The 14,877-nt window shown below is 39.5% G+C and overlaps 1 long non-coding RNA gene across 1 annotated transcript; it reads right to left on the bottom strand.

Annotated features, from left to right (window-relative positions):
* Positions 1-969: 969 nt before the first annotated feature.
* Positions 970-13,910, bottom strand: LOC136863297 (uncharacterized). Its single transcript, XR_010859191.2, has 2 exons — positions 13,754-13,910; positions 970-1,274 (listed from the first exon to the last, which is right to left on the bottom strand). It is a non-coding gene; the product is annotated as an uncharacterized lncRNA (long non-coding RNA).
* Between the last annotated feature and the right edge of the window lie 967 nt (positions 13,911-14,877).

Below are 14,877 nucleotides of genomic sequence, written 5' to 3'. Positions count from 1 at the left end.
GGAAACCACAGAAAACCATCTTCAGGGCTGCCGGCAGTGAGATTCGAACCCACTATCTCCCGGATGCAAGCTCACAGCCGCGTGCCTCTAACTGCATGGCCAACTCGCCCCGTGTTTCCCAACTGCAATGTATTTGTTAATAATAATAATAATAATAATAATAAAAACAAGCTAGTGGGTTCCTTTAAATTTTTCCTTTCATTTCTTATCTTTCTATCTTCTCTGTTAAGAATGGCTTCCCCCTCAATGGGTCTGGATGGTCAAGTTCCCAAATCGGTAAACAGAGGTAAACTCTTCAAGGCAAGAAGACATGAATGTAGAAATGGTATCGAGCAGAGAGCCTATTAATGTAAAAATGACAGTGCAGGAAGAATGGAGTTTGTTCATGTCCTTCCTTTCTCTTTCTTCGCGTGGTACAGACCAATCACTCATTTTATCCTAGTATCTGCTCCTATCCTCATTCCTAGCTTTCTATTTTTGTTTGTGTTGTTACTTAGGTCTCCTTTCATTACTCACCTGTTCATCATCCATGAATATAAACTGCTTAAATTTGACTGTCCGATAGTCAACCAATACATTTCCATCATACCAAACAGTACGGCTGTCACTTTGTGAAATCCTATCTGACAGGATAACAAATTATGCAGTTAGTCACAAAAAATATATTTATGTATGACCAAATCCACCTTTCCAAAAACACATTATCAAAATTGGTTTATGAAGTGGTTACTTATTTGATCATTGTTTTCATCCCTTTAAAACCCTCAGATGTTAGGGAGCATGACTACATTTAGACAGTTACATAATTAAACTTATTCACTTATCAAAACCAATCATGCTTCATAACAGACTAGAACAGAAATATTTTGAACACTACTGACTGGTCTCCTGAGCAATGAGGAAAAAATGATCAGTTACCAAATTTACATTTCAACTGACAGGTTACTATTAAATCAGTGCCAACACACATACAGTATAATTCTGATTATTTGGATTATTATACATTAAATTTAACAGAAAATCATGTTTCTTTACAAACTGATGAAAAAATTCAAAATTTCAATGTAGATGGACACCGTCTTAACTTAAATCCATATTTACAAATATTTTGACAATACTACTGCTGCAGGATCATTAAAAAAAGAATCAGTCCACATGATCCAATCATCCAGGAACATCACATTTTCACTGCAGCTGGCATGAATTCCATTCCCGTACACTGCTGCGCCAGCCCAACCCCAGCAAGAAACATTGCAAATGATTTAATAACAGACCTGAAAGAGAAGAGAAAAACAATTAGAAACAAGCAATTTTCATGTCACACCAGAAAATTATTATTAGTAGTGGAATAAACAAATAATAATGCAGACATCAGACTTGTCATGAAATGGATTTCTCTAACATGCAGACAGATTTCTTATTTTCAAGCATTCTTGAATGATGACCAAACAAACTAGGTTTCAAAACCCCAACATTAAGGACAGAAGCATGGAACCTTATTGACTACGCTATGTAGAAATCTACGAAAGAACTCTAGCTCGTGTATTTCATTGAGTATAGAGATTAGATTTATAGCATAACTGGTTCTGGGCCTCTTAAAAAAATAAAATTCAATGATCCCCATGAGGTCCATTCACCGCCTCAATATACATACTGCATACCTCTTATCTTGAAATCATTAGATACTGAGTCAATCCATTGTCATCTTGGACTCCCTCTACTTCTTTTACCCTCCATGACTGAGTCCATTATTCTCCTAGGTAACCTATCCTCCTCCATCCGCCTCACCACAGTAGCCAGTTTCACTGCAGCAGAATACAGGGCTTTGAAAAAGAAGCAGCAATCCAGAAAAGAGTGAGGCAAGACTGCAGATTGCTCCCCCTCCTTTTCAATATTTATGTAGAAGAGGCAGTAAAGGAAATCAAAGAGGGACTTGGGAAGGGAATCACAATCCGAGGAGATGAAATCAAAACCCTGAGATTTACTCATGATACTGTTATTTTACCCGAGCTTGATCAATCGAGTTCATTCCTAACTTAGCCTTTATCTCCTCATTCAGAGTATCCTCCGGCCATTGTTCTCACCTCTTTTTACCAGCAATCATTCTTGCTACTTTCATGTCTGTTGCTTCAAAATTATAAATAAGATATACAGTCTACCCAGCCTTCACTCCCGTAAAGCAAAGTTGCTCTGAAAACATACCGGTGTAAAGATAGTTTCGTCTGGGAGCTATCTTCTTCCTTACAGATTACATTTGCTGCACCATTATTCAATCTCACTTACTATACTACCATCCTGGGAGAATCTTCTATAACTTTTCCCACACCTGTGGGATCGCGGGTGCGAACTGTGTTGCACATGAGGGCAGGGGGAGTTTGGCCCTTTTTTTTAAAAGGCCGGATGACCTTCCTGACACCAATCCTATGTCAAGGGATGTAATCACTACTGGGTGTTTCTGTTGTGGTTGGTAGTGTAGTGTGTTGTCTGAATATGAATAGTGTTGGGACAAACACGAACATCCAGTCCCCGAGGCAGAATAATTAATCAGACAAGATTAAAATCCCTGACCTGGCCGGGAATCTAATACGAGACCAGCTGAACCAAAGCCCTCAACACTGAACAATCAGCCAAGGAGTCGGATCATCTTGGGAGGATATTACTCCCTGAACACTTGAAATGGTCTACCTGTTCCAGCTCTTGCATTCCCAACCTGACATTCCATTCTATTAGGTTTCTTACCTACTGAGGAACACGTGAAACAATCCTGACTTTACATCTCATCTTAGAGGATTGAATTAAGGACAACAAGCCTATAGATCTTGAAAAGGCATTTGATAATGTTGATTGGACCAAGCTATTGGAGATTCTTCAGGTGATCGGGATCAGATACAGGAGCGAAGAATTATTATCTACAATCTGTACAAAAAACAGTCTGCAATTATAAGAATAGAGGGCTTTGAAAAAGAAGCAGCAATCCAGAAAAGAGTGAGGCATGACTGCAGATTGCTCCCATTCCTTTTCAATATTTATGCAGAAGAGGCAGTAAAGGAAATCAAAGAGGGATTTGGGAAGGGAATCACAATCCGAGGAGATGAAATCAAAACCCTGAGATTTACTCATGATACTGTTATTTTACCCGAGACTGCAGAAGAAGTGGACAAACTGCTGAATGGTATGGGCAGTCTTGGGTAAGGAGTATGGGATGAAAATAAATAAGTCCAAAACAAATGCAAAGGAGTGCAGTTGAACGAAGTCAGGTTATACAGGAAATATTAGATTAGGAAATGAAGTCTTAAAGGAAGTAGATGAATATTGTTACTTGCGTAGAAAAGTAGCTAACGACGGCAGAAGTAAGCGGAACATAAAATACAGACTAGCACAAGCAAGGAAGATCGTTCTTAAGAAAAGAAATTTGCTCACTTCGAACACTGACATAGGAATTAGGAAGATGTTTTTGAAGAATTTCACCTGGAATGTGGCTTTGTATGGAAGTGAAATATGGGCAGTAACTAGCTCAGAAAGAAAGAGGATAGAAGCTTTTGAAATGTGGTGTTACAGAGGAATGCTGAAGGTGAGATGGATAGATGGAATTACTAGTGAAGAGATACTGAATCAAATTGGTGAGAGGAGATCGATTTGGCTAAAATTGACCAGAAGAAGAGAGAGAATGATAGGACACATCTTAAGACAGCCAGGACTTGTGCAGTTGTTTTTTGAGGGAAGTGTAGGTGGTAAGAACAGTAAGGGTAGACCAAGGTATGAATGTGACAAGCAGATTAGAGCAGATGTAGGATGCAGCAGTTGCGTAGAATGAAAATGTTAGCACATGGTAGGGTAGCATGGAGAGCTGCATCAAACCAGTCTATGGACTGATGACTCAAACAACAACATTTAGCATATGATGCTACAGTTGACAACCGACTATGCACATGTCCTTGACACACAAAAAAACAATATACACAGGGAGAAAAAAAATAGAAATAATTCAGTAGCCAGCCCCTTTTTATCACGAGACAGCACATCTTTCGTAAATAAAGAATATGACAGCCACAGATTAGACTAGGATAAAGCTACGTATTGTTTTTAAATGTGTCCTTAAGTAGTCTAGTCTATCAATCATAAGAATGGAATTGAAACAATTTCTATTTTAAGATATACTAATGCAAATAGTCACCAGTAATCTTCAAAGTCAGCTCTTTTAAAATGACACTACATGTGCCAGTTTGATTTCCCACCAAAATACCAACAATCAATACATTTTGTTGAAAATTCCTTTATAGATGGTCCATTCAAAGATATCATCATGAGATCACTCAAGTTCTTCACGGCAAGCTTGTGCTCAACCCTCGCTCACATGACGAGGGTGATACAGGAATTGTTGCCACTTTACTGGCGAGCTTTCCTAATATCGGATATCATCCTTTAACGGTCTCCGATATTTCAAGTAGATCACTCAGTCGAGGACTTTACGAACCCAGGCAACTTGGTAGTTGGATCCCTGATGTTGACAATACCGTGAGAGTGTATTTGAGATCATTCATGTTTCCAGGTTTCATCAGGTTCAAAATGTGAATAAACTGATTCCTCTGCCGTGTTTCTGGCAAGTTGCCGTGATTTCAGTCTCTTTACGGCGTTTTCATCAGTATTCTCATCCCTTTGGAGGTAACTTCTTCAGTATCCTGGTCCACAGTCCAACAAGGGTGCTCCGCCGTCTGTTGTGAGGCTGAATGTTGCTTAGTAATGGTAACCAATGAATAATGGGTGAAGCACAATGTATCAGATATAATTCTTATTGTGTGGTACAGTTGGACATCAACCAGACTAATGTGGAAGCTATTGAGCCATGCAGAGGAGCAATATTTAGATGGTGAATATATTACTGCTGGAGCAGTTGTTCGTAGTGTACACGCATCTGCACCTCATGAAGTACCAGCTAGTCTACCCAGCAAGTTGTTACAGCATTTAAGCTTGCTGATGAATAAAATACTTCGATAGTTGTTGCAATTCTTCCTGTTTCCTTGTTTAATTGACTTTATGTTGCACCGACACAGATAGGTCTTACGGCAACGATAAGATAGGAAAGGGTTACGAGTTGGAAGGAAGCAGCCGTGGCCTTACTTAAGGTACAGCTCCAGCATTTGCCTGGTGTGAAAATGGGGAAACTGCGGAAAACCATCTATAGGGCTGCCGACAGTGGGGTTCGAACCAACTATTCTCTGAATGCAAGATTCACAGCTCTGTGCACCTATCCGCAGGCAAACTCGCTCAGTTTTCGTTGTTTATAGATAGATGCAAGTACTGCTTTCTTCCAATCAGAAGGTGCCTTACTAACACCCATGCTAATGTTATTAATCTATGAAGCTATTTTATTCCTGCCTTTCCGCTCTATTTCACCATTCCAGGTCTATTTTTATCTATTCCTGCTACTTTAAGAAAACGACTTTATATACCATCCTTTCCACTCCCTCAAGCGCAATTTTGCCAACATGACTGTCCTCCTTCCAAAGCTTGGTTGTTCAATTCATAACCAGAAATATTTCTTTTTTATGCTACGTTGATTTTCGACCTGATGTACTAAAAAATACTATTCCATTCCCTTTTCCTTCCCTTTCTAAGATTCTTTCTTACTGTCTACAAAGGTTTCCTGGATGTTTGAACTAGTGTTTACAGAATATTACCAAAATCTTCCCATATGACTTCTTGAATTCATTGAATTATTTGTTTCGGTCTGTTTCTTTCAATTTCAAGTAACAACTCTCTTTCAACTACATAAAATTCCCTGTCTGCATCAGTCCTTGCTTGGAGGATGAAACAACAGTGCGCGATAATATTGAAATACCAGGCAGTGTTCCTCTATATGACACCTCTCTGAGCTATTCTCCCCCGTTACCCGAATTTTTAGGAAATGTAGACCTAAATGTAGAGGTTCCAAACGCTGAAGATATGTCTGTTGTAAATATATTTATCAGTGACAGTTTTTTTGCGTATGTTTGTGAGCAGACTAACTTGTATGCACAGCAGGTTACCAGTAGCGCACCGCGTCCATTCACTGAATATTCAATCTATCAAACTTGGAAACCTGTGTCAATGATCGAAATGAAACAGTTTATCGGTTTGATGTTAGTTAATACCAATATAAATGGTCCATTATTGGACATTATAAATTTTCCAGCTAACTCATTCCTGGTTGCCAGCGTTTTGCCCTCATGTGCTAGGCTGGGCTCATCCGTTGGTACCTAGCACACCTACCAAGACGCTGGCTAGTGCATACCGTGGAGGCCACTGCGTAGGCTAATTGTAGCCACCGGCAGTGCCAATGAACTATGAGAGACTTTGTCTCATCAAAAATTGATGCCTGCTTGGCCATCAGATGATATAGATGTTGATTCCCATAGGGAATCTGACATGTTTGTTCCGAATGAGTAAATTTATAATACCAATATAAATGGTCCATTATTGGACATTATAAATTTTCGAGCTAATTCATTCCTGGTTGCCAGCGTTTCGCCCTCATGTGCTAGGCTGGGTTCATCAGTTGGTACCTAGCACACCTACCAAGATAATGGATGTCATTCAGGAATACTGTTGAAGAAACAGCAAGGGAATGCCTAGGAGGAACTGTGTGTAAAGATGGGAAAAAGCTAACATGTGGTTGGAATGATGAACTGAGTGCAACTTGTAAGCATAAAAGGAAGGCACCTTTCTCAATTGTACAAAAAATATCAGAACACTTTTCGTACACTCATGATCGCTTTATGGACTAAAATAATGTGAGAGTTTTTTTCTGTTTTACATTTGCAGAGCGGTTGCGCGCAGCACAATCACAAAGATGTTTTACTAACAATAGTTCTGCTGGTGTGGTTTCAGTTTAGGATTCTAAATAGACCATCAGTTTGTCCAGCTGCATTGTTGCCTCTCCATCAGTCAATGTTTCTTCTCATGGTGAGCTGGTTTCATTTTCGAATTCACCATCAGTGAATTAATAGTGCGTTGCATTCAGAAGAGCATGGGTTCGAATCCCTCCTCGGCCATCCTGGGAATGGTTTTCCACGGTTTCCCAGTCTCAATTCCAGGCAAACGCCGGGACGGTACCATTGATAGACAATGGCCGAATTACTTCTAATTCCCGTTGTTAACTATCCTTGGCAGAAAAGACATTCAAGAAGAGTCGACGCAGTAAAAGCAGTACTGTACAAGTAAAAATAATTTTTTATTGTTTTCGATCTGGAAAAACAGGAGATATGGCTTAAAATGAGGTTCTTGTGTACATGCATACATCCATCAACATTATAGACCATTATGCCTTTCAACGTTCAGTCTGCAAGCCTCTGCGTATTTACTAAACGTCGCCACAATCCTCTATTTGCAACTAGTGCTATGGACTCATTTACATCTATACCTCTTATCGTTAAATCGTTACAAACTGAGTCTAACCATCATCATCTTGGTCTCCCTCTATTTCTCTTACCCTCCATAACACAGTCCATTATTCTCCTAGATAACCTATCCTCCTCCTTTCGCCCCACATGACCCCACCACAGAAACCGGTTTATGCGTACAGCTTCATCCATCAAGTTCATTCCTAACTTATCCTTTCTCTCCTCATTCCGAGTACAGTCCAGCCATTGTTCCCACCTGTTCGTACCAGCAATCATTCTCGCTACTTTCATGTCTGTTACTTCTAACTTACGAATAAGATATCCTGAGTCCACCCGCTTTCACTCCCGTAAAGCAAAGGTGGTCTGAAAACAGACCGATGTAAAAGATAGTTTTGTCTGGGAGCTGACTTCCTTCTTACAGAATACTGCTGATCACAACAGCAAGCTCATTGCATTAGCTTTCCTGTACCTTGATTCAATCTCACTATATGACTATCCTGAGAGAACACACATCCTAAATACTTGTTCTAGTTTTGTATCACCAATGCAATATGATATTCATATCTGTTGAATTTCTTACCTACTAACATCAATTTAGCCTTTGAAAGGCTAATTTTCACACCATACTCATTGCACCTATTTTCAAGTTTGAAGATATTAGACTGCAGGCTTTCGGAACAATCTGCCATTAAGACCAAGTCATCAGCATAGGCCAGACGGCTTACTACATTTTCCACCTAACTGAATCCCTCCCTGCTACTTTATACCTTTCAGCAGATGATCCATGTAAACTGCGAACAACAAAGGTAAAAGATTACAGCCTTGTCTAACCCCTGTAAATACCCTGAACCAAGAACTCAGTCTACCATCAATTCTCACTGCAGGCCAATGCCAATTGTCAACATAAATGCCTTTGATTGATTTTAATAATCTACCCTTACTCCCATAATCCCCCAGTATGGTGAACATCTTTTCCTTTGGCACCCTGTCATATTTTCTCGAGATCTACGAAATATAATGTAGTCTGAAACCACACTGGTTTTCATCCAACTTCCTCTCAACCACTTATTGCACCATCCCTTCCAAGATGCCAGTGAATACTTTGCCTGGTATATTAATCGATGAGATACTTCAATAGTTGTTGCAATTCTTCCTGTTCCCTTGCTTATAGATAGGTGCAATTACTGCTTTTGTTCAATCTGAAGGTACCTTACAAACACTCCATGCTAAGTTTACTACTTATGAAGCAATTTCATCCCTGCCTTCGCACTATACTTCACCATTTCAGATCTAATTTCAGATCTATTCCTGCTGCTTTATGACAATGGAGTTTATTTACCATCCTTTCCACTTCCCCAAGCGTAATTTCACCAAGATAGTTTTTCTCCTCCCCATGAAATTGGTCGTTGGCACATAAAGCAGATTGTAAAAATATAAAAATGAAAAAAATCTTGTTGTTTACAGGGGCCTAATATCTAGGTCAGCAGCCCATAAAACCTACAATTGTTCAAAGTGTAAACTTCCTACCTTCTCGGCAACAGTGACGTGTCCTCACGGACTCCAGCACCCTCTCGAAAATGGCCGGCATATGTGATCATATGCTGCCATTATACTACTGTAGACCAAAATATTATGTGCACTTGAGTCAGGAGGTTGTTTATGAAATAACCAAAATAGACTTACAGAAAATACAATAACACTATCTTTATATTTTCATTTAACATTAAGTAGTGAAAGTTTCGAAGGTTTAATTTATATTTTGACGATTTTTATCGCACATGGAACACAAAAAGTACCCGTTTTTAAGTGTGTTTCAAATGTATGTTGAATTTAGGACATTGTTTCTCCAAAACCAGTCACCTTATCGAATATAAATTTCGACAATATACAATGGGATGTTTTATAGATTCTTTAAAAATTTCAGAATTTTATGTTTTCAAGGAAAAACTCATCAGTTTTGTACGGTACCTTTTTTCTCGGCTTAGGGTGGTTGGCAAATTGCTTTCTTGGTCGCGCTGTGGTCTTTTTATATACAATGGTTATGCTGTATGACTAAAATACATAAATAAATTCAGTTTTATGTTTGTATTTGTAATGGGTAGATTAATATGGACGGATAGCCAGCCGATGCAGGGAAAGTCATGCGATGTTGCCGCGATAGTGCACGACACAGTGCCATGCCACGCCTCACTTTGAGTTGAATCTAATGACTACAAGTTGCAGGTACAATAACATCAGTTTCACCATTTATTTATCAGTTTCCTCCAGTATTTAATAATTTCCTGTGATTAGCATTGAAACAAATGGTATTAAGAGATCTTTTTTTTTTTTGCTAGGGGTTCTACGTCGCACCGACACAGATAGGTCTTATGGCGACGATGGGATAGGAAAGGCCTAGGAGTTGGAAGGAAGCGGCCGTGGCCTTAATTAAGGTACAGCCCCAGCATTTGCCTGGTGTGAAAATGGGAAACCACGGAAAACCATCTTCAGGGCTGCCGATAGTGGGATTCGAACCTACTATCTCCCGGATGCAAGCTCACAGCCGCGCGCCTCTACGCGCACGGCCAACTCGCCCGGTGTATTAAGAGATCATAAAACAAACATTTCCCTTCAGCTTTTCTCATGAGTGCAGTTAAAAACATGTACGAGAAAATTACTTGTCAGGTAACTAGATACTTGCTTATTAAACTACAGAACAAATATTTCCTAGTTATAATAATAATAATAATAATAATAATAATAATAATAATAATAATAATAATAATAATAATAATAATGCAATAATAACTGACAACACTAACTTGTGGTTTTCCACAAAATTCAAAGTTTGTGTACTGATGTAACAGGCTGCATGATATTTTATATCACAAATTATCTTGTCGACTTTTTCACTCGTAACTGAGCATTATTTTCTAGTGAGCTGACAGTGAGTAACTTATACTACAAAAACCATGCGTATAAATTTTAAATCCGCTATTGGTGTTTCAAAGTCCTTGTTAGAAAAGCTGATGGGGGAAGTGTTTTGCATGGCCTTTTAACACCATTTGTTTCAATCCTATGGCCTTTTAAGACCATTTGTTTCAATCCCAATCACAGGAAATTACTAAATACCAGAGGAAATGTTTAGGCAAATGTTGTTGTACATGCAACTTGTAACCAGTGGATTCAAATCTGAGCAAGGCATGGGATGGCGCATTGTCAGATTCTATTGCAGTAACATCGCAGAAGTTTCCCCTGCATCGGCTGGCAACCCACCCATATCCTTCTACCGAATATAAATACAAAGCAATATTAAAAAAAGTGAATTCATTTATGTATTTCACAGTCATAGCGCATAACCATTGGATATATAAAGATCACAATGCTACCAATAATGCAATTTTCCTATCCCCCAAGCTGAGATAAAATTAGCATACATAACTGATAACTTTTTTTTCTTTGAAGGATAGAATTCTGAAACGTATAAACAATGTATAAAACATCCCTATGTATGTTAACATCGAAGCTTTCATGGCCTGTACTTTTAGACACACTATGAGCTTTTGGGCTTATGCCGAGTCAAGAAAACGCGGAAAAACTCTTTATGTTTCGCAAAGAACTTTGCTCCACATCTTCAGAAGAAAATCTGGACTTCACGGGGAAGTCTTCTACAATAATGAGGGTTTGAATTAAAGAAGGCTTTACCCTTGGAACTGTAGTGGCACGTTCGTTCGTCACCAGGTGGCTCGCTGTATGCTGGCACAGCGCTCCAAACGGGAGCTGACAACAATGTTGAGCTCCAATTAAGATGTTTCGGGACCTAACATTATTCAGAATGGAGTCCTAAACACATGTGAGTAATTTTCAATGCAATATTATTATTTCCAGTCCCCTACTTCGTTACCGGAGCCAAATATCCGTCTCAACCAGCCAAATAAGTGAATAATAGCCGAGCATGCCCTATTATCGGGTATGATGTCTTGTTCCAAGATGTTCCGAGCTCTTAATCACACTTAACACTACAGGTCGAGGATTATAGGGTAAGCTGTGGATATATGTAAAAATCCTTAAAATTTCATCAGGGACACTGGCTATCACTTAAGTAATATGTGGTTGCCAGCCATTAAGGATTTACATGTCCTTTCTATATCGTTATTTTGTTTCGGTGTTTTCGAAATTCGTATGTTTGTCACCGGGCAAGTTGGTCGTGCGGTTAGGAGTGCGTGGCTGTGAACTCGTATCCGGGAGATAGTGGGTTCGAACCACACTGTCGGCAGCCCTGAAGATGATTTTCCGTGGTTTCCAGGTATATACTGGGGCTGTAGCTTAATTAAGGCCACGGCCGCTTCCTTCCCATTCCTAGGCCTTTCTTGTCCCCTCGTCGCCATAAGACCTATTTGTGTCGGTGCGACGTAAAGCAACTAGCAAAAAAAAAAAAAAAAAAAAAGCGTACGTTCGTCATCAACAGTCGGTTCATGGTTCATTCCAAGCTGTGTGTTACGTGTTAATGTCACAATTTCATAACGTGTATACACCGTTATCCAACCCCCCCCCCGGCTGCCCTCACACCATCTGACATCATTGTCATCCTCGGATATTTCTTTAGTACTGTCACATAGGATACTAGAGGCTTAGCTGGGCCACTCCATGAATGGTAAAAATATACACCGTGTACCCCAAGCTTTGTAGCATTATTAAGACATAGAATTTATGCAAATCAAATTTGGAATTCCTTTTACAGTTTTAAGTTTATAAAAACTAGAGGTCGAAAGCCATGTACCCAAAACTGTAATTCATCTTCCCACCACTAGCCAGATGGAATGTGCTATCGTCCTAACGTGACCCTAACCAGTGCAGACGCCTAGGAGGGCTTTGCGGCTCAAACCTGGGACCCCGTTTGCTTGTCCCCATATCAATGGTCTTGTCCAGGCCCTAACCTATAGAGACCAATGGTCCCAATGGTCTTGTCCACCCCCTACCCTAACCAATCCAGACCAATATTCTTTAACTTCCATTCCTTCCTCTCCTCAAGGGGGCTCACGCCTCATCTAATTTCTTAACTAGAGAGGTTGGCAGCCTTGTCGACCGTCCCGACCACATCCTCCGCGAGAAGTAAACAAAAGACAGTCATTCCACGCAGAGCCGAGGCACTAATGTTGGTATGCACGGTATAAGGTATTGATCTGGTGTGAAATTGGGAAACCATGAACCCATCTTCACAGCTGTCAACAGTGGGGTTCGAACCCACTATCTTCCGAATGTAAGCTGACTGCTGCGTGACTCGAACCACATGGCCACTTTCTTGTTAATTTAATTTCTGATAGGCTGCTTGCATGATAGACTAGATTCATAACTTCTACAGAGCATAGTGTCTTAATTAAAACTAGTGTAGGGAAGAAATTCAGAATACTGGTACCTTGTTCAGGACTACTGTGGTCACGTCAAGCTCGCTAACTACAGTAATAATTGAATTTAAAAAAAACAATATTCAACTTCATTACAACCACCAGCTGCCACTATACATCCTAGAAAGTTGATAAGTATGAAAAAGGAATAGCTCTGGGGGATGAGAGAGTCAACTGCGAAAATGAGAAAATCGTGTGTCATTACCGATAAGCCTAGTATCGGTTGAATTTCCTGAGTTAAAGACTGTATGTAGCCTACACAGTCTGATAACTGCAGCTTGGAATTCTAAACCGATTACTGTAACTGAACTTGGCTGCACCTGCAGTCTGCAATATGTCAACAAAATCCATCCAAAACATACTCTAGAATAGTAGGCTAGCATGCGACATTAATCTGATGTCCTCGGCTACAGGATTTAAAATGTTCTGCTCTAATTGATCTATTAATACTTGGAAAATAACATACAATCAAACATTGCAGTCTATCATTAAACTAAGAATATCAGTGCTATCGGTTTTACATCCCACTAGCCTACACCAAAAATGAGTACCAGGTTATTTCCTGGGGGCAAAGGCGGCCGGGCGTAGAGCTAACCACTCTACCCCATCACGTGCCGAGGTTACGAATGGTGGAAGCCTTTACCTTCCACCCCTCGAAGGACCTTCATGGCCTGTACGGAGATGACTTTACTCTCTTTAACATTTTTTGTGCTTTTCGGAGACGAAATTTTGTCCCACAATTGTTTTATGTGCAGGTAAATCTACCTACACGAGGCTGGCGTATGTGAGCCCCCTTAAATGCCACCAAACTGAACTCGCCTACTTAGACTCGTAAAGCTAACCCACACAGTGGTTCTTCGCATGTACAAGACCATGTGGTGAACGACACTGTGCTTAACCTCACTACTTTTGTAAATAACTAAAAAATTCACTAAATATACGTTGGTAATACAATGTGGAACACATAAGAAGAATAGTGTTCGATCTTACCATTTGAATGGATCGTGGTACACTAATCGGCAGTAATGCAGTGGATTTACACTTTCAACTCTCATATTAGTACAGTATTTAAAATTTCACTCCACAGCACTAAAGTACAACCAGCGACTACACACAGTCACGATGGTCACGATCAAAGAAACAAAAAGGAAGAATAGTCAGGGTTGCCAACGGCCAACGCCTAGATACTCATTATCACCAGATATGGATTTGAAAAATACCAGAAATCACCAGATCTGGATTTGAAAACTCTATAAATTCTATAGATTTAATAAGTTAAGGCATTAAAATTACACTTACCTTCTTTCAGTTATGCTGTTCTGCCTCTGGAGTTAAGTACCGTAACTCTAATGGTGTCCTCTTGTGAAGATAGGTCTAGCCTATACTATAGCCATATGATAAATTGAATACAAGTCACACTAAAACACTAGTACTATAATAATAATAAAAATTTCACTGCGTTTTATCAATTATTGCAATCCTAACATAAGTCTATTTAATTGCAATCTATATACACAAATTTAAAAACTGTACTACGGTATATTTATTTATGGCTGATCTGTAGAAGTTGAGGGTACCCTTGATCTGGATAGTTATATGACTCTATGTGCCTATTTTCTTCAGTACTTCTTTCGGTAGATCGTATGTATAACAGCATTTCCCTGTCCTATTCAATCCAAATTTTACACACACGACCGAATGGAGAGTTTGAATTGACTTTTCATTTCTCAGTTTATTTTGAGTTACATTGACTTGGCTGAAAACTAGTTCTACATCCGCATTAGAATGAGGAAGTACGAGAGTCGATATAGCTAAATTTGCAAGTTCGCTGAAAGGGTTTTCTCGTGTTGAATCCCTAAACAAATCAACTTCTGCCCAAAATTTCACAGTGTCCTTAACTTCAGTCCACTGGATATGATGCAGATTTCTCCACTGGTTATCTACTGCCGCAATAAAAGAGTTGTGCTGTATCAATAATTTGCAACTTAAAAGGCCTTTAACAATTTTCAGGCGAAAAGAGAGACTTTTTTTTTTCAAGTATCCCTATATTTTCAGGTAATCTTTGCCTCAATTGTTGGATAAGTTTAACAATGAATTGCACGCATCCATCGCGT

Source organism: Anabrus simplex, chromosome 2, assembly GCF_040414725.1.
Source record: "Anabrus simplex isolate iqAnaSimp1 chromosome 2, ASM4041472v1, whole genome shotgun sequence".
Classification (NCBI taxonomy): domain Eukaryota; kingdom Metazoa; phylum Arthropoda; class Insecta; order Orthoptera; family Tettigoniidae; genus Anabrus; species Anabrus simplex.
This window is presented reverse-complemented; position numbering and strand designations above follow the sequence as displayed.